Here is a 22,801-nt window from a genome sequence, read left to right as displayed (position 1 = left end):
TAAAGCCTTAAGTATTCAGACTTACATGGCTGAGGTAATGAAGAGCTAAAAAAAGGCCATGCCCCACTGAAGAGTTTAAAATTGAAGGTCAAACATACTTGATATCATTTGAGATTTTCAGCATCATTGCTTAACCCAGGACTTGCATATTAGAGGGAATATCTCACCCAGACTTCACTGAGGATGTAATGTTGTTAATTAATGATTTCTCATAGCTCAAAAGAGGCAAGAAACCAAGGTTTCTCTGTGAGACCAGACAAAATGTGTTGCTACTTTCAACTCATACTTGATATCTGAAGCAGGAATTTTGAATTTAGTCCCAGAGCTGCTGGAAGATTATAATAAAACGAACTTCAGTGCCAACAAAAATGTTGGCATTAAACCAGTTGTCATTAGGTTTATAAGCTAACAGCACACTGATTAAATTACAGACATTTCACACTTACTTTAGAGATAGTCATAAGAGGCTTGAGTCAGAAATTTCCCAACAAAACTGTTCAATTAAAATTCCAGTTTTTGAGTTTTTACTGTTTTATCTAAAGGAGTTCAGGTTGGATAAGCTCTCAGTAAAGCGTTATTTGAGGGAAACCCTATTTATGATCCTGCTGGAGTATCCAACACCAAAGGAGCTGGCGTGCTCAGGATACCGGGGCCGAGGGTCTCTGCAGTTTGACGTCCCTTGGGCAAGTCAAGGTCGAAGCTTTCTGGCTCCAGACAGGGTGTCTGGAAGCTGCCTGAGCACCAGCCCTTCGCTTGGACAGGAGCCCTTGTACTCTCTAGCTTTTCTCTTGCATAGCTAAAAAACCCCAAGGCTTTCAGGCTTCCTTGCAACCTCAACTTTTGTGCCTGTAACTTGGATATTTAAGACTGGCTTTCAGGCTTTGTAATCCATCCCTCAATGTTTATCACCCTGGGAAAGCCAAATTTCCATTTAACTAGAAGCCTGACTTTTCAGCCCCTCTTTGGCCACTAGAGGCTCAGGCTATTTTTAGAGCAGAGATTGCTGTTCTATAAATACATAGATATATGCACAGAATTTAGCTCTTTGTTAGCAGGTAGCTCTGTATGTCTGAACAGAAAAGAAGAGGCAACTCCTTGCCATCCCATAGATGTAAATGCATCTTTGCAACGTAACAGATATATTTTTTTTATTTTCAGTAGAGTGCAGTAGAGAAACTTATCATAGATTATAGAGAAACTGAGCAAACTGCCAGAACGTGTTATTGATATTGCATGATGTACAAGCTTAATATGACTTCTTTGGGCCTCACCAATGTTCCTGTTACAATGGATCATCAGCAAGGGATTCAGCCAGTTGCCATAAGCAGATATCATACAGATTAATCTGAATATCATGTTAATGGTGTGTGTATATACACATACGTGTGCGTATATATATATACACACACACTCACACCTATTTTTTTTATATATGTAATTGTCTCTGCCAACATCACACCACTCTTCTCAGGCATGATTATAGCTCATGCATTTCTATTGGCTCAGCCCCAGTTCTGCAACATCAGCAGCAGCTATTTTGAGGGACATAATAAACATCATAACGCTTCAGTTACACCTGCAATATATCCAAGCTATTAAAGAGCAGCCCGTGGTGCCACTACCAAGTGCCAGACTGAAAAGAGTAGACTGGTCCCTTGCCCTTTATTCCTAATCATTCAAAACCAAGCATTTTTGCCCCAGAATCTTTAACTGTTGAAGGGCTAAATAGTGTATATGGAGGTCCTACACAGCCTAGTGTCTCTGCTCTGAAAACTCCAGCCAAAATATTCTCCCGTTGGACTGGGAAACGGGCTGAGGAGCTTGCCAGCTATTCTGAATATGGGGCAAGCAACGAGAGCAGGAGCTCCGGCTCAAGCTCGGGGTCTGCTGTGGAAGGCAAGAGGGCCAGCTGACGACTTCCTCACTGACGTTTTCTCTTCCAACCAGTAGAGCTGCAGGCATTTGCCCAAAAGTCCGACTGCTCTTGGCTGGCGAGCAGCTCTAACACCATGCACCTGTGTAATGGATATATGTGCAGCTGGACATGTTTAGCACTGCTGATCCCTCTGGAGCACATGCCACACTGCCGGATTTGCCCTGGGTGGACTGGGAACAAGAATCCATTAGGAATAGTTCCTGACTGAATTGGAAGCTTTTAATCTCTTCTTGTCTGAAGAAGGTTCTAGGTGGGTTTTCCTATTGCTCGGTAAATTAGTGCTCTAGGTGGGTGAAGAAAATTTATTTTAAATCTGACAACAGTGAATTTTAGACTAAATGAATACTAGGGCTTAGGGATCTACAAGAGGTATTTGGACATAGTGCATGCACGTAGTCAGCACCTAACAGCCTTGACTCTGTTCTTTGAGCAGAGAGAACCACGGCTCTAGAGTTGCGTTGTGGACTTTAGAAGCTGTGCATCTATATACACATACACGTATATGTATTTACCAGAAATTGCCTGTCAACACTATCTCCAACCTTTGCAAGCAACGACTTCGGAGTGAAAGCTTATAAGAGCAGTATATGTTAAGTTTTTTGTATTTTCAGAATATGTCATCTAACAGGAGAATAAGATGATCACAGGACTTTCCAAAATAAATCAACAAACACCTCAGCCAAATTAGTCATTCACAGTTAAAAGTTCAAAAGCTTTTACTCTGATTGCAATTGTTTTAGGACCAAATTTTATGAACAAACATAATTATCCATTTTTAAATGCATCATAAGACAAGATAATTCTGTCCTCACCCCTGCTGAAATCTTGAAGCATGAATACTGATTATCTTCCTTTCACACGTAAACCTTCAAGCATTTTGTTGATAAACTAGATCAGTTGCACTCGTAAAAACTTTAACTCATAGCCTTAATGACTACAATGCAGCAATGTGAATCCACAATTAGTGCAGGTGTGAGTTTGAGGGGCTTTTAATTGGATTGCAGGTAAGTTTAAATAAGGCTTGCAGGCATACTGCATGTGAAAATGCTGGGCTGAGAATGGGTTAGTTGCATGAAGATCTGTTTGCAGGGTAATGGGGCAAAAATGAAGCCTAGTGCCAGTCCAGGGCCTGTTACACAGACGTGAGTGATGAGAATCACAGCAGCGTGTGGGCGCTTACACACTTCAGGGGTCTTGGTCAGATTTTACTAAATCCAGCCATTCCTTACACCAGCTGCTCTTCAGGAATAGTCTCATTCTGGTCAGGGTCCTAGAGACTGCCTAGAAGTTATTGGTGTTTCAAAACTGCGGAAATATCTGGTGCCTGGAAAGGAACGCTGGCTTCTGCTTTTAAAATTCCACTGCCATTTTCATATATTCCAGGAACTAATGTTTTAAGTGCTATTAATAGCACATTGCAAAAATGGTGTAGGTGGTTCTTGCAGTTTGGGAGTGCTGTGGTTAATTTCTTTAATTTATAAAGTATTTATATGTCCTCAGTTATACTGGGTAGTGGTAAAATTGTGTAGGCAGAAAGCAGTTCTCTACACCTCTCAATCTTCCAAATTAAATTTGCTCTTGCAGCATGTCTAATCACTTCAGGGCACCTCATCATCTTCTCCCTATTACAGGCTATGCAGCACCATTTCTTGCAAGAGAAATACATATATTTTGGTGGAGTTGTAAAGATTGATCTTATTTTATTATCTCATATGTGAGGCAATTAGGGTTTAACCTAGAAAAAGCAGCAAGAGATGTGACTGATCATTCATCAAGAATTGTTTAGAAAGCAATTCACATGGATTTTATTTAGGACTATGAGAACGAGCTGGAATTACACATCCAAAATGATACTTCTGAAATATTAAACTTCCCCTCCCCCCCACTAATTACTGAGCTGCAAATTTTACAGATATCACTAGCTGAAAATATGTACATCAATATTATTTAAAGACACTGATAAATATATTTGTTTTAAATTGGGAAAATTAGGCTTGGTTAGTTTTTTTTTTAAATAGGGATTTAGAAATGCAGAAAATATTGATCTTTTATCTTTCAGTATATTTTTATCTTGAAGTTCATCCCACTTCATGTTTCATCTTTGATGGCTTCGGTGGCTTGGACAGAACTATTTGTCTCTGCTCTCTAGAAGAGATTGATCTTGCAGCTTTCACTGAAGTTATAGGTTTGGCTCCAGGAATGATTTTTAGAAACCAAAACAGCAATTACATACTTACATATATATGTTTGTCTTTATTCATATGATATCTTTTTTTACCTCATCTCTCTTTGGGAATGACCTCAGCACTCTCAATTTTAGATCACTAGGTGACTCTCAGCTAATGAAAATTTTGTCATCTCCCTTCTGCTGAAGGGCAAAGAGCTCTTTTGACTGACATTTTCAATCTTCTCTGTCACTTAGTAATCTGGGAGATCTTTAATATCTAAGAATAAATTCTACACCTCTAAACATGATTTTTTGCACAGATATCTGTTAATGACAAGGTTAATGTGAGAGTAAAATACAGACAAACAGTATTTATGCAGTCTTTGCAGAGGAAAAATCCGTAAGTAAAAACTCCATCTAGCTTATATTTAGTAATTTAGCAGTAGTATTACATTTACATTTTGTAGTAGTATTTGTATTTACACTCCATTTAGTTTACATTTTGTACATTTCTAGTTTTTTGTTCATGAATGGCACCTGAAAAACAGAAGCAGAAACCAGAATCATCCTCGCAGGTCCCTAGCAAAGCTGTCAGCATGCCTCCAGCTCACCCACACGTCCTCTGCTCCAGCACGAGGGCTCTGAACAGGCAGGAGAGGAGGTTAATCACCCTGGAAGTCTGATCTGCCTGCCAGAAATCTAACCACTCTCAGTATACAGATTATTAAAAATGTTTAAGATTGAATACAGCCAAGAATTCCTTTCTAGGGAGAGGCACTGATAACCAACTGCTATAGCAGCTCCCAAGTCTGATTTGGGCCAAGTCCTATCACACTTCCCAGCAGCTCCTGCACCACAAAACCACATTTTGGGCAAAACTCAGCCTGCAAGCCTCTGCTCTTTCTTCAAGATCAAGTTTGATGGGGTCTGGGCAACACAATCTGACAACACTTCAGAGAAAGAAAAGCAGTTAAAAAAAACTCACTGTGTTTTCTTCCCTATCTCCAGGCAGGGCATGCCAGATTAACAAGGCTCTAACTACCTCAAACTGTACTAATGCAGCTATGGCATGAGATTTTCTAAAAAGTTTTGCACTGAAACTAGTCTGTATAAGGTAAAAACAGGGTCTTACCTGCTTTTTCCACCTAGTTAATCCCAGGATAACTGCTTCCCATGATGGCTGCTCTAGTAGGACCATAAAGCCCTAGTCACAGACTGGTGAAAACAGGGCAGAAGCATCCTCCTAGGCAGGAAGGTCTTTTAATAAGAAAGTACTTCAGAGGATGATTGGGAACCCCTGGATTCCTGTTAGCTTTTCAGTTGTTCCACCTGGCCCTTATTTCTGGAGAGGCAGGCATGATGTGGCATGAAAATGTATGATCTCCTGTTGACTGACTCTTGAATCCTTTTGAATAACAGAAGGAGATCCAAAACTCACTCAGAACTCTGGAGAGGATTCACCAAGGATTTATCCCAGGGTGGCATCAAATCCAGAATAAGCTAAGCAATTTATGTTGATATATTATGCCAAATCTCTGAAAAATGCCTTCTTGCATAAAATGCGAAAATGCATTTTTGCATAAAATGCAAATATTTTTGCATATGCAAGCAAATATGCATTTTACTTCTGTATTCAAAAGAAATTTCCTTGACCAGGTAAGTAGCCACTGATGCCTGTATTTCTGTAAGTTCCTTTTATGCATTTCAGTAACAAACTCTTCAAAGCAGAGAATTATTAGTGCACTATGGCTGTGCAATGATGTCGCAGCATTTGACATTCATAACTCCAAATTTATAAAAATAGAATCTCGCTGAAAGCCCTTGTTATAATGGTTCTTTCAAAGCATATGTTGCCTAAAGCAATACAATTATTGGTCAATAATTCCTCTTTAGCTGTCTGTATTACTGCCATTTTATTTCAATATTAGGCTCCTTACTCTTTGATCTGCTAATTATATTTTTACCCTCTGAGCCTCTTTGCAATTCCTTGGCAATTTGATCCATTAATTACAGCACCCATATTCTCTACATTCTGTAAAATGTATGTTTCTTCTGACCCTCTTCACTTTTCTTCACACAAATACCATCTTTCTGTAGGGTATATCTACTTCTGTAAGTAGTGTGTGTAATGTTCTGTGATGGAAAAGGCTATAATTAAAAGCATTTTCATTACAATCTTTTGGACTTCATGAAAAGGTCTTAATAGTTCAGCATTGACTTAAATAAATTTTGATGGAAATGGGCACTCAACTCTATTAAACTCCTTGGTGCTCCATCTTCCATTACCATAAACTCAGATTTTTTTTCAAATGTTGGTCGTGTCTCCATTCTGGACACTCTAGAAAAAAATGCACTTTCTGATGTGTTTTTGATGCACATCATAAAAAAAAGGACATCATTTTCTGATGTAAAATACTTCTCATTAGTCGCACTTATGTTGGTGTGACATCTCTGGATTCTACAGTCCTCATTCCGATACAAGAATTGTGGTTTATACCAGAACAGCCCAAATTGTAGCAGGTCACCTTCCTTATACAGGAGAGAGCTTGTGTATCCAGAGCTGGCATCAAAGGCTAACTCTAAAGCTCTATGTTTTAGGAAAAAACTAATCAGAATTTTACAATTTACTGCCAAGTTGCATTTTCTTTGGCTTAACTTTTGCAAAACTTAAAATAAAGGCAGGTGACCTCAGATGTGCAGTTGTGCTTCTTCCCACCTGCCTCCCAGAGAAAGGCAATCTGCTGCAGGCTGGGATTTTTTAAAGTTCATTCAAAAGAGGAACATACACATTTGTGTCCCGTGTGTCTTGGTTTGCCTGTTTCTGCTGTGAGAATTCATCTGTTAATAAATACCTATCTTTTTAACCTCAGTGAGAGCAGATTTCATTCAGTAGTGAGGGCTTGGGAAATCTCAGTTGATAAAACACAACAGAGCACAGACTCTATGCTTCTAAATTTTATGAGATTTTCATGTGGCACTTAATTGCAAATTAAAAGCTTTGTGATGGGGCCGCTCAACAACTTCTAATTCCTGAGAAGCCTTCAAGGTGTTGACAAATAGCTATTATCAATGCAGTATTTTTCTCTTTGACCTCATTTCTGCTTTAAAAATGATTGAATGAATTCATATTCTCTTGTTTAAATTATCTTTGCAATTTTTAATATGAATGATTCATTTTAGCCTCTCCTGTGTAAAAATGCTCATTTTCTGTGCATCCAAATATTTACCATCAGATTACTCCTATGAACTGCAAAGACTGCAGGGGCAAAATTCTTGTTACATAGCAGAGATCTTTTTTTTCTAGAGTGTATTCTGGAAGTATCTCCCGTGAAAAACACTTTCTTCTCTTACAATTTCAAAACAAAAAGCGTGCTTATTGAATATAGTCCTATCTAATCATATTGACTTATTCTTCCCATTTTCCTTTTAGACCTACCTGATATCATATAAACTGCCGTCTTTCACTTTAGTTCTTAAATAGTTTGCACTTTCTTGCCTCACAAGGCACTTAACAGCTTTTCAGTAATCTGATTGCTCAATTGTCTGAATATTCCTTGACATGGAAAAGCGAAGTAAAAGATCTGCTTGAAATATCTTTAAATTACAGTAGGCCATTTCACTGTAGCTGAAGCAAGTAATGGAGAATTTGTAAAATAAAATTTAAAGGAATGAATTGTGGTTTGCAATAAATACGTGCATTGCTCCAAGGGTATTTCTGCTTGAATTACGGGGTTTCTCATTCATTGTTTGGGAATCGGGACTTATCTGCTTGACTTCGCTTTATAGTTCCCCAGCCGGGTCTCTTAGCTGCTTCTGAGACGTGCTATAATTCAGTGTTATACGGAGAATCGCCAGTCATTGATTGTAGATCTCAGATTTCCTGAACGTAACCAGAAGCGTGGTCAGAACTGCTGACAAAGTCTGCGTTAGGAGGGAAAACTTTTTGTTCCTTCCTTTTTTAGGACTCAGCCGCATCAAGGATTTCGAGGAGCGTGATGATACGAGCCACAGTCGTTAAACGACGACTGCACTTTGGCCTGAGCCTACTGGGATTTATGCACAAACTGAAATCTCAAATACTAAAAGAACAAACTGATTAATCAAGAAATGCTTCCAAGAGAAGTTACAATACCTCTAGTCAAATAGTCTCTCTGTTTCTGTGCAACACTCATTACTGTCAATATTTTGACTATTAAAATCCAGCAGGTGACATAATATGAACACATTTAAAATTTTCCTGCAGCAGAATCCAGAGTTCTCCTGGCTGTGATATTTTTAAATCTCCAATTTCAATCCAAATTCACTTAACCAAAACACTTAGGCCTTTTTTTTTTTTTCTTTGACAATTAATTAACATTTCTCACTAATAGCTATGTGACCTCTTTCTTCTCCTTGTGTATCCCTCCAGGAAATTGCATCAGGTAGTTTTCAGTTATTCACCTGTTTTCTTACTCCTTCCTATATATTTCTTGCTTTTCCTCTCTGTGTTTCCTGTACTGTTATTCAGCGTTACGATTCCTTAAGAGATTTGCAGGATTTCTAAAAATTCTTTTCTCTATCACTACATAAATTAGGCAAGGTATTTTTTCGTAAAGATTGACAACCAGCGTGTTCCCAAACACAGAAATCAAGCTGCAATCCATTCCTTAAAAAAATACTATTTTGCCCTTCCTACCCTTCCAAGTCATTTAGAGCTGTTAAAGCTGCAGAGTAGTGGAGCTTGCCCAAGCTCTTGTGTTTGCCCTTTCAGCTCTGAGCAGCAATTAAACCCCCAGATTTCCAGAAAGTTTTATAATTTTCTTCTCAAGCATCTTTGGATTTCATCCTCTAAGATTATTTCTTGCAAATGAGTTCAGTATTTTGCACTAGAAGCCTAATCCAAAGGCTATTAATCAATGAAAGTCTGCTGCTGCTGTTTGTAGGCTTTAAGTTGAACTCTAATTTTATCAGATGAGCCTTTCTTTCAACACACGTCAATAGATGTATGTGCAGGTTACACACAGAAAACCTCAAAAAAATGTGCTTTGACACAGACACACACAAAATAAGTAAGCATGTATTTATAACTAAGATGAATGTACAAGTAATAGCTTGTCACACATGTCTAAGAATAGCAGTTTTGTTGACTATAACCTTCACTGCAGGAAGACTTGGAAAAGACTGAGATGCCAGCTTAGCTTTTGTAGCATATAGGATTGCATCTCCTGTTACTGATAGGGGATGATGAGGACAGAGACTTTAAATATTGTTTATCACCGAGATGTTTAGTTCCTTCCTCTCTTTTCTTCCTGTTTTATTTAAGCAGGGAGCTTTATCTGAGCAAGAAAAGCACTGTCACTGTATTTTTTTTTCTCTTTTCAATCTTCTTATTTATGAATTTTAGCTGCAGTGATCTTGGTGACCCTGCACTGAGATCAGCTGAAATTTTGCATTTTAATAAAGGCAACTAAGGAGGAGATGTGCCGGTTAGTCCAGGATCGTCAGCATGAAGCACATCAGACCTGAAATGCAGTGGTGTTGAGCACCTTTGGGGCCACGCTGAAGTGAATGAGTAGCCAAGATCTATAAATATCAGGCAGTCATATCAGACTGGGTTCCCCATACCCAGCTTGGGTCCCAGACTGTGAGGCACCGCAAATATTGTAAGATTTTGGTCGTATTTTAAGCCCCTCTGCCCTCTCATCAAGCCTTTGTTCTCATTCTTCTTTGTTCTCCTATTCCTATAACAAAAAATAAACATAGCTTTGCCTGGCCACTTGCTGCGAACTGAAAGATAAACCTATAACTTGGGCCATACTTGGATAGCTTTACACATGCTCAATAACGCCGTGCCGGCTTCTGTGTCCCTTTGAATTTAATAGAAGCTGACACCGGCTTCAATGAAGTGCGAATTTTCCTCTCAATTTCGCTAGCACTTTTTCTGGACTTAGTATGCCTGTAATTTCACACGGTGTCTGTAAATAGTGCTATAATACAGCCAGAGACTCAGCAACAGTATTTCAATTGAGAAGTTCGGGACCAAAGTCTTTTGCCATTAGCTGCCTTCAGTTCACATCTGTAATGGATCGTCCTGATCCGACGTTCTCGAGACTACTCTTTTACCGCTAATTGGTTTCATTTATTTCCTAGCAGGTTCTTATAATCAGAAATGATGAATCCCCCCTTTAGGGAAATATCAATAATGTACTCCGAGAAAAGATTAGCTGTGCTGTGAGAGCCTCATAAACAGGAGAGACTTTCAGCTTCCCACTGCAGGGCCGGTGGTAGGAGCTGCGGGGCCGTACTAAACCGCATCGCGGGAAGATGCACCACCCTGCAGGTCTTCTTCTCGTCTCAGAAATGACAAGGTACGGCACCAGGCAGTCCAGCGCATCAGCTGACAATCTTACGGAAGTCACCTGCTTCTCTTCGGTTTCTCTACTGTGATTTCTGATGATTGCTAAGATGGTAAATCATAGGCGTGTAACTGTAGATTAAGAATATGGATTTTTTTTTCCCTGTAAGTAAACTGCCATCAACAGGAATTACTGCAGTCCTGGGTCATATGTGGGACAGACTTTTTGGACTTTAAGGCTCCCTATTTCACTGCGAGGTAGTTCTGGAAGGAGAACATTTTAGCTTGTTATCTTTGCAACGCTACAGCAGTGCTTGTTGCCCTGGACAGTTTTCATGAAAGCAGGTGCATGGAAGTACGGGGAGCCAGATGGCTGCTTTTTGCTCCTCCTTGCTGTGAGAGGTGATGAGAAGAGTTATGGCGGGGTAGCCGCAGCCTGGATGCAAAGGGCAAACGGAAGGGAATTGCAGAAATGCCATCGCGCAGGGTCGTGCGTCCCGGAGCGAAGCTGCCACCGTCGAAGCACCTGCTCCAGAGCCTGGCGCAGTGGCAGAGCTGGGTCTCGGCTTGCAAACGGAGCCGAGGGTTTAGAGAGGGTTTAGGTGCTGTGCTGGCAGCAAGCAAAAGTTCAGCTCTGCTTTGGGGTATCGGGGGGGGGGGGGGGAGCTAATGCAGGAGCTAATGTCCCCAGCCCCTGCCGGGAAAACTGCATGGCTCGTGCTGAACTATTTTTCTGCTTCTTAGATTCAACAAGCTGCTTCTCTTCAGCAAAGTGCTATTAAAATCAGCTGACTTATGCTAGTGCTTAAAACTACCCACAGAAGTAAGTGCTTTGCTGAAAAAAAGGCTGGACTTAAGCTGAAGCACTTTGCTGCATAAAATTCTGAGTCAATATTTTAACCAGGCTGTGCAATCTCCCATCCTGTACCGCGAGGCTACCTCCTTGTGCCGTCGGATCACGGCAGTCTTGTACGTATCATCAGGAATACTGTGCTCATCCTATGCCTCACTACATCTTATTATGAAATTATAGTGCCATTTTATAAGCTTGCTGGAGGGAGAGTTTCGAGCCAACGCGTGGAAGCTGGCCGCACATACCGAGGAACACATAGTTTAAAGTAGATACCGCTGAATATCCACCCAGTGTCTCGCTGCAGCAGGCCGCAGACGGCTTCTGTTGTTTGTGTTAAGAGAACTGGGGTTCCTTCGCTTCACTGTGTCACCACCCAGTCCCAAAGTCTGCTGAGCACTTCAGAGAGGGGCAGGTTAGCTGGGAGGCGAGGCTGCAGGCTCCAGGCGCTTCAGAATGAGACTCTGCCGGTCCGAGGCATCGGGAATCGTCAAAAATTCTTACTAAAATTTAGCTCTTTTGGTTTTATCTTCTGTAGCAATTGCCACACTGCCTGATCACGTTCTTCCGACATTTGAGATCTGGTGATGGAAGGTAATGGACTGCAGAGCAGTTTCTGGAATTCTCTGCACATTTGTTTGATAACAAAATATGCAAAATACTCTCCAGCACTCCTGGCCAAAAGTCTTAAAATACAAAATTAAAGTGTCAGTACTCTTTTAAAGCCTCGTCGGTCTGAGCTCCTCAAAGCACGAGAACTTCTCCAAAATTGCAATAAACAGTCAGGCACTCTTTCAGGGTGCGATAAAACCAACTGACGTCTGCAGGGAACTATGCTCCTGTAGTAATATCCTTCCTACTCCATCACTGCTAGCGCTGCATACACAGTCCTAGAGCCAGCTTGAAAATGTTCAAGCAAGATAGTGCAAGACTGTTTGACAATAACCACTTGTCTCATGTAAAATATCCACCCAGGCTGCACTGTGTGGCCGTAACAGTCTCATAATAGTCAGCAGTTTCTGCTCTTGCTTGGTGATAATCAAGACGCTTATTATTTGACCGACTAACAAATATGTGCAAGCATAGGGAAAAGGAAAGTCTATTCAAAGCTGTAAAAAAATTAAATACTGTCTCTGAAGAGATTGAAGTAATTCTGTGAAGATTATTCTATCTTTCTTTGTGCAGTCCCAACCTTTGTATTTCGGTGCCAAAAAGTATATTTGGAAAGCAGACCAGCATAATTACGTTACCAAGGAACCTGCAAGACAGAGCAAAACCGTACTACAAAGACAGCCACTGGGAATAACACAGGCAAAAGGAAGGCAGAAAATAATATAATTTGTGCAAAGAAAGGTTTATGTGTAACAAACGTAGAAAGGAAAAATTTGCGAATTAGATTCACTGCAGAATTTGTCTGCTGACCCACACTGTAAATTAGATGGAGCTTAGTTAGGACACTCACAATGTGATCCATGCTCTGTAACTGCTCTCCGGGTATGTGGAATTTATGAAATGTTTTAAACCTTTGCTCAGAACTTCACTAAAATCCCCGCGCTATTTTAAAAGAAAAGCGCCGTGGCAATGCTAGGGTTCGCCTCGGCAGAGCTGGTTCGAAGAGCCCTCCTAAGCACGCTGAGATAAGCAAACAGGCTTGCGAAGCGCAGGAGCATTCCTGGAGTCCCTATAGCTCCGAGCCTCACTCCATGCAGCTTCTACTTAAACAACAGCACGAGGAATGGCGACAAAAACCCTTTTCTGAGCTAAGAGTCCTGGTGTTAATAACGTGTGTACCGAGAAACTGCGTTTTCACCCAATAACTAGCTCCTTGCGTTAATCGCGTGGCTCCTCTGGAAAGCAGAACCGGCAGACCGGTCGCATCCCGTGTACTAAGCATGGCTTGACCTGATTTCGGGGAACCACAGAGCATCTCCAGCCCCCCAGGCTGGTGCGACCGAGGCGGGACTGTGGCTGGTTTTGCCCCCCTATGGCTTGGGCTCGGGGCTCACGGCGGACGTCCCCTCAAGCTGAGTGCTTGCCGTGTCTCGCTGTCCCACGGTGATTCCCAGGGAGGCTGCAGCACAAGCAGCTGTAGGTTTCCCTCAGTCCTTGTAAGTTCAGATCAGTTTTCTCCACCTTGCTGCTCATGCCCACATGCTGGTGGGAACCAGAGGCAGTGTTCCTTCACCCCTACCAGAGAAACACCTCCACGGCCTTCCTGCCAAGTCCCAGGATCCGTTCATGAGGGATCCTGAGCTCCCGGGATGTGCAAGGAAACCAGGGCATCTTTGGGTCCTGTTTGAACTGCCACACTACTGCCATTTCCCTCTGGCCCAAGAAGAACCCTTGAAGAGTGGAATAGATAGATAGTCTTGCTGGAGGAGATTCCAACGTTTTGGAGCACAACTGTCTTTGTACATCAGCAAGTCTAAGGATTTTCTAAACAGAAGTAAAAGTATTACTTGGTATTCCTATAGTTAGGAACAGGGTTTGCATGAGTACCATGAATTCAGGCCAGCCAGCGCCTCCTCAGAAATATTAAAATCAGAGAGAACAGCAAGTTGTGTAAGTTCTTTGTTTAAGACGTAAGTCAAGCCTTTCTCTTAGTTTTCTCTTTTTTTTCTCTCGGGGCCCAGTGTTACACTATTCCTTTTCTGATAGACACACCACAGATGAACCTCTCATTGCCGATGACCTCAGGTCTCTTGGTCTGTCTGGGAACAGAAATGTGCTATTAGCATCTTAAGAAAGGTCTGCTTATTATCATGGCATATTGCAAACTGTGTCATCAGAAAAGCAGAATATCTCTAGATATTATTTTCTACTTCGAATAAAACTATATCCCAGGTTGAAGTAGTTTATCGAACACAGACACAGCAAGAAAACTTTTCTAGCTGCTAGCATGAATCACTACATGAAGAACAGGTAGGTTTTTAAATTAATTATCTCTTTTTCATCCCATGCCAAGGCTCCTGGGATGATTTATCAAAGTACATCAAGGGTTGACTCAGGTGTTTGAAAGTCTGACTTTTCACTTGAGAAATAAATAGTATTCCTCAGCCTTCCCTCATTTTTGAGCAGTGGAGAAGGCTCGACAGAGGAGTTTCTGGGGTCTGGAGGGCATCCGAAGGGAGCAGCCGAGGCACCGCTGGGGCAGCCGAGCCGTGGGAGCGGGCTGGGGCGCTTGCTGCCCTGGAAACACCTTATCTTCTCAGCCAGCTCCACCGAGACCATGCAGAGATTGGTACTGACAACCTCCGTCTCTCTTTTGACTTTGCACCATGTGCAAGGTTGTTTCAAGAGGGTAAATATTACCAGGAAAAGAAGCTGCAGACAGAGGGAAAAAGAAACAATGAAGACTTTGCCTTGGAGGACACACATTGAACTTGTCATAAAATTTTGGGCAGAATCTTCATCATTCACAAATTATTCATGTGCGTACTGGCCCAGTTCCCCAGATATTCATGAGTTCGCCTTTCTCTGCATCCAGATACATTAGTTTCTTTTTACCGTTTGTGCATTTTGATTTCTATAACATTTTTACATTATCTATAAGATATCCACAGTCTGAAAAGGGATAGCTAGATCAAGAAAGGAATAAGATTGTCCTCTTTGCTCCTCCAGACAAACAGAAGTAGCATTCTTTCTTTTAACTCATGAACTGACAATGTAAGATAAAACCAGAAAGGCAGCAAGTATTTTCATTTTTATCTCTTCTAAGCTAGATATGGTTCATATGAAAAGCCTTCTAGCTGATGGAACAGTTTGGTCTAAAATATATTAGAAACACTTGTTACTATTAAAGGCAAAAATGTTAAGGGAAAAAGCAAAGATGATGACAGCAACAAAAATACTGACAATAACGTAATGTCCTAGTCCACTGAGATTTGCCAATAATCAATATATGAAGTCTTCTCTAAAAAAATAGTTTGGCTTTTGGCAGCTTTAAAAATTTTACTTCCCATAAGTCTAGACTATGTAAAATTTAGGCACCTTGAAAAACTCAGAGGAACTCGGAGAACTATTACTGAAAGAATAATAAATATTTAAATCTCAGGAATTCACAGAAAACCTCCAGCTGGGCAGAAACTGAGAATACCCTAGATCTGCGATGGAATAGAAAATCGATAGGATGAAAGCTGTGGTTATTCCTGCTGCAAATGTAATTCTGGCTGCTCTATCTTAAGGCAAGGAACAAAGTTTATTGCAAACACTACGGACTTTCCATTTTCACCGCTGTAAGAATAAGGAGCATCTCCACTGGGACCTAGAAAATTATCTCAGTTAGTGGAAAATCTACTCCCATTTTTTGCAGAAATGTAGTTTCTGGAATGTGTGTGTTAAACTTCAATAAGTCTGCTGAAGCACAATTTTGCAACACCTTTTTATCTTCATGTTTGGAGCAAAGAGTCAGAGAGAAGGGCATTTAACAGAACCATTTTACGTTGAGCCTTACGTCTTTTATTAAGAAAAGCTAGCTATTAAGAGGAACCAAATAGTGCTGTTATGAATTACTATAATTTAGTCATTGTTTGTAACACAGAGACGTTTGAACCAAACTCACTTGTCCTGCTTCAAAGGCTTCCCTTCCCCCTTCTGAGCATCAGCATAATGTTCACTTTAGGAGTCCCCCAACCCTTTTCCTCACAACATTTTCCCCACGGGTCTGCACTTCAAACTTCCAGCCTGGACCAGAAACTGAAATTACAAGGCGACCTATCATCGTATCACTTCTAGTTCATTTAAAAGGTGATCCTCGCCCTAGGATGGAGGCCTAGTCCGAGTCCGAGGGGAGCTTACAAGCTGGTTTCTCCTCTCCCCACGTGTTTGTGCACGACGTCCTGTATAGCTAAATGATGACAACGACAAAACTTCATCTGGCAAATGCAGGAGTAGGAAACTTAGATGAATGTTTCTCAGTAAGAGGGAAGCTTTTTAGGTTCCGAAAAAAGGAACAGAGGGAGAAAGACATGATTATGGGATGGTATAAAACATGTCATTCTTTCTCATCCTCAGATGAAACAGCAAAAGTTTTTAATATTCAGCAATTCACTTTACAGCTGGAGAACATTCATGACAAATCAAAAAGTTGCTAAAATAAGTATCTGTGTATAGTTCTTTAGTGTACTGTTAGTCACACAGACACAAAATATGACAGAAAAGCAGGTTATATTAGCTATAACCGTAATCTATTTAATGTTAATGGTTCCGTTGTGTGCCAGGCTACCAGTAGTTCTGTCTCAGATTATGTTGTTTTACATTTATAGTTAGTATTTGTTTTCACCTGATAAATGTAAGCAATATAGTCATGAGGCAATGCAGGCAATAGTTTGGTACTTTTCCAGTTTATAATACAGCTTTTTTCCCCCCTCTTTTTTGCTATCTAAAACAATTTATTTGTCAGATTTTGAATACAAAGTTTTTTTTTTGTTTGTTTGTTTTTTTTTTTTTTTCCTGACTAGTGGTACTGGTGGCTAATGAAGCAATGATTTGAAAGGTTTTTATTAATGAAATATCCTCTATCTTATCATGCAGCTTCTTATTCACTTTTCACATACACGTAAAAGAGAGAAAACAGGGGGAAAAGGCACAAAATGTGCATGCACACAGAAATAATCTGTAATGTCTTTAAAAAGATTGTTGAGGTAATAGAGATAACATTTTTAGATCGTAAGGATGGAAGGAGAAGAAACATGGGGCCTTTGGGAAGGCAAAGTTCCCTTTAAACCTTTTCCCACCGCTTCCTGTGCCACAAAGATCTTCTTTTAGTTGTAACAGTATTTAGCTGTAACATAACTTATTTTGGCAGTAACACCGGTTCAGTTGCCTCAAGGGCCACATACTTTCTAAGATACTGCATACAATAAATAGTGTGGTCCAGCTATACCGGGTACAGAAGAGCTGCCATCCGTATGCCTTGCAATTACCTCTAGCTGGCAGAGCTCTAAGAAAATAGGTGCTTTTTCTTATGTCGCTGTGTCACCCACTTCCAATAGGTGCAATACATTAGGAAATAATTTTGAGGTCAAAGACTTACACCCAATGTGTTAAGGGTAAAATAATTTCAGACATGTCCGTGCTTTGCAAGAATTCATCTTCACAGTGCTTTCCTGGTGCATTTAGAAGAAATATTACATTATATCCTTATATTTGTTATATCACCTTTACTGGGCAGACTTGGAGATTTACAGTTAATGCGGGCGCCTGAAATGCCTGCAGCTCATTTGGGGAAGAAAATGAGAGAGAGGAAGTGAAAAAGTATTCCTCAGCTGGGTAAGTCTGTGTTCCTGAGTAGATAAATTCTTTTAACGGAGAATTAATTGGCTTACAGTAACACAAAACCAAACGAAGAGTAACAGGGTTTACGAGGCCAACAAACAGCAAGTGGCAACTCCTGCTTATTGATATTTCCTGAAAACTTCCCAAATCAGGTGTTTTATTGTGAGATAAAACGTAGGAGATACCATAATTGCTACTTTTAAAAGAGATATGGGAAGCACTTTGCCACCAATTTGTCAGGAATGTGAGCTATATAACTATATAGCGGCAGTTACCATGGTTGCCATCTTTACGGCGGCTGCTCTCGCGCCGGGGCGAGCGGGAGAGGGACAAGCTGCTCCCCGGTAAATCCCTTGCTCCCGACGAGCCCTAATGAGCGGCGGGAGCAGCACCGGGGTCCGGGTGTCCGTCGCCCCCAGGGCGGATGCGGCGCGGGATTGCGCATCTGGTGCCCGCTTCTCGGGGGACCTTTTGGACTCGGTGCTGCTGCTTCCTCAGTCTGCGTAATCTCCGTGCGAGGCTCTGCCGGTTTTATTTTCCTCGTAAGCCGAGTGAGTTTTTCTAGGTCTCATTACGTGCTGCTCAGTATTGTGAACGCCTTCCGCGTCTTCGTTAGGTCGCTTGCGAATTTGCCCCGTAAAAAATAATCTTCTTCAATCCTACCCTCCAAGATACCATAAAACGGAATTGTTATCCTCTTGTCAACTTTCTTTAATTTCTCTCCCTGCTGAATTTGTCTGGAGGTGCCCATCCATGCTTCTGGCCCGCTATGCAACACATTTTAGACTGTAAAATAAATCACAAAGGACTGCCATAAATACACCCTTTCATCCCACCTCCTTTTGAAAAAGTGATGAGAAAACGAGTGAAAAAGGGGCTCTGCAACTAACTCAGAGCACGAGGAAATAAATTAGGGCACAATTTCATCCTGAATTTGAATGTTCAACATGAGGAACTAGTACAATATATAGAAAAGAATTAGGAGTAGAAGTAGGTCTCATTTAAAAGTACATTCCAGTCAAAAATATCTTGTAGTTTTCCTCTAAAAAAAGCCAGGAAGCAAGCAATGGTTATCTAATAACAAAGAGCGACCTATTTTGGAAATCAAATTAATATGGAAGTGTTCTTCTGGGAATAGGAATGATTTTTATGAACCTTTCCCCACCGCTTCATGGGATGATTCTATTCTCAGCATTTGGTAAATCTTATTTCGACACAGTCTGCACAGCTCTCAGAACCCAAACTAAATTTCTGGTGTTTAGGGGTCCTTTAGGGATGGAACCTGCTTGCTTGTGTAGCAACTTTTAAATTCTGATTCATAAATATTTCCACATTAGATGTATTATTTGCAGAGCAAATTTCCTCTTACTCTTTCCTTTAAACAAGACATAGCCATGGGACTTCATAACTTCAGGAATGTTTGGAATAAAAAAAGAGGCATGGTGCGACTGCGGTGAAGTCAACGGACTTGGCTGCCCAGACGTTGAACAGCAGCGATAGCGAGACTGGTCAGAGAGGGACCGTGAGAAAAAGGTACAACGACCGACTGCTACAGAAGAGGTCTTAACGATGTCTGCTGAGAGATTAATAAGACTGACTGACCTTGTTGTAGACTTGTGTGTCCTACTGAAATTTCTGTAAGCTTTGCAGTGAAGATATGCTAGCATCAAATGTTCTTCTGAAACATTAGGGAAGGTAGGCTGCATTTTCCAAAATAGAGCTAAAATTTATCCTTATTAGCATAAAGAAACTGCTGATATTATAGGTTAATAATATCACGCTGTTGTTAATAAAACAAGCACTGTAATGTTGTTTTATTGAAAGAAATGTGAGTACATTGCGCCTTACCCGAGCAATGAATGTTGTTTACCAAGTCATGTACAGAGCACACATTTTGGGGATAAAACTAATGTGATTAGAGCAAGGAAAATGTTTTCCTAAGATGAGGTTTTCAGCAATGCCCTTTATCTGGTTTCTAAAAGCAAGGGAGAGGCTGGGCATACAAGGAGCAGCCAAAGATTTGGCTCTGATAGAAATATTAATGGCTGATTAGCAATAAGAAATATTACGACTGTATCCTCTGCCTTTACTGTACAAAAATGCAATATTTCTCATAATAACTTTAATAACTTACCTAGAACATTTTATAAGAATGAACTCGATTAAAAATTGGTATTTGAGGTTATATACATTTATCTCTCTCTTTCTCTAACAGTCTATATACTGCTCCCTGATTAGCTGATTATACAAATATTTCTAGTCCCTGGAAAATCACATTTTGTATCTGCAAACAGTTTGCTGAATACCGATAACTTCCAAATTGTTTCCGTGGACATTTATCTTAGTAAAACATTGGTTTAAACACCATTAGCCTGATTCCTAAAAAATGGCTGTCAGAGGCATAAGCAAAAGCAAAGCAAGCTTATTTAAATAGGACACTTAACATTTTACCATTCGTTTAACACTATTTTCAAGGGTCTTGGTTCCATGACGCTGCCACGAATCATCATTATTACATGTGTGATTTAATGATATTAAATGATGTTGAAACATCAGTTTAGCGCGAGCCCTTAACCAAATCCACGGATTCAAGGAGAGACACAGATGGGGCTGCAAGCACAGGAGGAGGAAGGGACCTAAACTGAAAATAGTGACAACTTCCAGATTTTTCTACTTAGCTATTTCTAAGAGATTATTTTTTGATTTCTGAGTAGTTCCTTTAATCCTCATATTTAAAATTGCTCCTTTCGCTTTTCCTCCCCAGTCTCACTTATGATTTCTTGTCAGATAAACATAGATAAACTGTGTATTCTAGAAACTCAGAGTAATGGTGAAAAAAACCCATGGGTGGGTTTTGTTTTAGCAGTTTATCCTTTGGTAATAAGGCTGAGAAACAGGATTTATCAGATAAGCTCTTGTAGGCTCTCATTTGATTGTGAGGTTGCACGTGACATGTAAAGATTTGACAGGTTTTTTTTTAGTAATCAGGTTTGTCAGAATTTTGTAGAAGAATTTCCAGCCTATGGCAGGGATGCTGTGGAGCGCTAGAGCCACCAAAGGGCTCTGGCTTTGCATCTATTACACGCAGAGACAATGTTTGGTTTCAAAATAATTTCTGCGCTTCATGCATAATCTTATTATATGGAGAGAATTGGAGGTTCAGAAGCCTGTATTCTCTTTTGTTGCTTTTATTAGAGGAGAGAAATGTTGCTTAGCCAAAGATTCCTTAAAGCATCGTAGATTCAATGTATAAAAAGACCACAACAAATTCATCAGTGTTTTCTTAAGTTTTGTAAATTATTTCCAAAAACCATTTTTTTTTAATTAGCTGATGGGTGACATAAGGAATACCACATAAATACTTCTGTTTAAATCTCAGTACTTGGACAGCAGCGGTTTCTGCAGCAAAATACAATAATATGTCATTCAGTGACATTTTGAAAAGTGCTGGATGGAAAGCAGCCTCTGTGCTTTTGCCAGGTTTTATTTTATGTAGGCCTATTTTTGATTTTGCTGACTATATATTAAGCAGTGTTGACAGATAAATACTGATGTTTTATTCTCGTGGAGATTATAGAGTGGCATGCTTTAAGGTCTGGTGAAGTAGATTACTGAAACCACTCTTACTTTGAGTGGATTTTTATTATTATTATTTGGATTTTCCAGAATCATCATCTTGCTCCTGCTCTCCTTTTCCTTCTGTCAGCTCTGGCAAAAACTGATAGCCAGGTGACTTGTCTGAAGAAAATAAGTTTTTCACATCCTGGGCTACTGTTTCGCTCCAACTTTACACTTAAGAAACAAGCTGATGAATTCGGGTGCTGCCCTTCGTGTCATTCGCGGCGTCACGCCGACTCCTGAAGAGCAGCTCAGCAGAGAGATCAAGTTTTGCTGCATTTTCATGAACTGAATGAAATGGTTACAGTGCTGATCAGCTTGACCCCTACTCTTTATTCAGTCATCCTGGGTATAATAAAATTATTAGTTGTTGCAAATTAATGCCTGAATGCAAATGTTATTTGCCTGTTAAGACGCAGGTCAGATATGATAATCCTTTTATCCACAGAAAATTGTCAAAAGACAGTTCACAGACCTCCTTTGAGAAAGCCAGGTTTCCAGGCAGCTTAATTACTGTCTTTTGCTTACGTTTGTCCTTTCAGATTCCACCTGTGAAGTGAAACAATCATGTCAAAATCCCATGATAAAGCTTTTTCTTACATTATATTTGGCAGAAATGTTAACATTCTGATGAAATTCTTCCAGCTGAAATAGCTTTGAACCGAGCGGATAAAGATTTGAAACATTTTTATCCTGTTCATTTGACAGGTATTTCAATAAGAAGAAGATAAAGCCCTAAATCTGTGTATGTCTGCGTTGCCATTGCAAAAACAATTTCCCCCTGAAGTCCCTGGTTACCAAGAGCGTGTAGCTGCCTCCTCTGTCCTTAGCAGGCCTAGGAGCTCATGGCTGGCTGTGGAGGTATTTTGTTATTTTAATGACGCCTTTTCTCATCTCACTTTGTTTGATAATGTGTGACCATGTTGTCCCTTCCATGAAAGACCTGGTATTCAAAGACTGTGCTGAAGGACTCGTCTCCAAGCCCAAGAGCTGCATAGAGCGAAAAAAAATGGTAAATACAATCACAGATGGTTTACATCAGCTTGACAGCAATGTTTTTGGCCAACAGCCCAAACTACAAACTTTCGATTTGGAAGTTTCAGCTATTTTTGTTTGAAGTTAAGAGTAGTGACTCAGGAAGCTGCAATTCTCCGTAGCTGATCCATGTGGCACGTGACACATGGACATTGCACTGAAGGTTAGATTAGTGCTCCAGACACGTCAAAACAAGGTGAAGAACGAGCTAAGAATTAAGTAAGTATTCATCCAGGGAGGCAGGGATGATATTTTAAATTAAATACCACTCTGCAAAATAAAAGGAGTCGACCGGTCATTTAGAAATGCCAATGGAAGGTTCATTCTGAGGACGGACTGGCTAGAGACTTCACCTGTAACCACACTCTTACAGAAATTATTTTAACTTATTGCCAGATCAAAGTATTTTCAGTATGTAACCTGCATGAGTAGTTTGAATTGGAAGCTGTTACAGGCATTCCCATGAATACGTTAAATACTTAGAACTTACTGGTCTATCTGATAGAGACTTTCTGAGTTTCAGTTTGCCACAAATGTAAAAAATAAAAATAGCACAATCCAAAAGAACTTTAGCAGAAAAGAAAT

The 22,801-nt window shown here is 40.3% G+C and overlaps 1 long non-coding RNA gene across 1 annotated transcript; it reads left to right on the top strand.

The window, feature by feature from the left end:
- The first annotated feature begins 1,849 nt into the window (after positions 1–1,849).
- LOC134144078 (uncharacterized) lies at positions 1,850–21,562 on the top strand. The gene is made up of 2 exons (XR_009959274.1): positions 1,850–2,186; positions 21,230–21,562. It is a non-coding gene; the product is annotated as an uncharacterized LOC134144078 (long non-coding RNA).
- Positions 21,563–22,801: the final 1,239 nt, after the last annotated feature.

The sequence above is a fragment of the Rhea pennata genome, chromosome 9 (genome assembly GCF_028389875.1).
Source record: "Rhea pennata isolate bPtePen1 chromosome 9, bPtePen1.pri, whole genome shotgun sequence".
Lineage (NCBI taxonomy): Eukaryota > Metazoa > Chordata > Aves > Rheiformes > Rheidae > Rhea > Rhea pennata.
The sequence above is the reverse complement of the archived record's forward strand: the minus strand, read 5'-3'. Positions and strand labels throughout refer to the sequence as shown.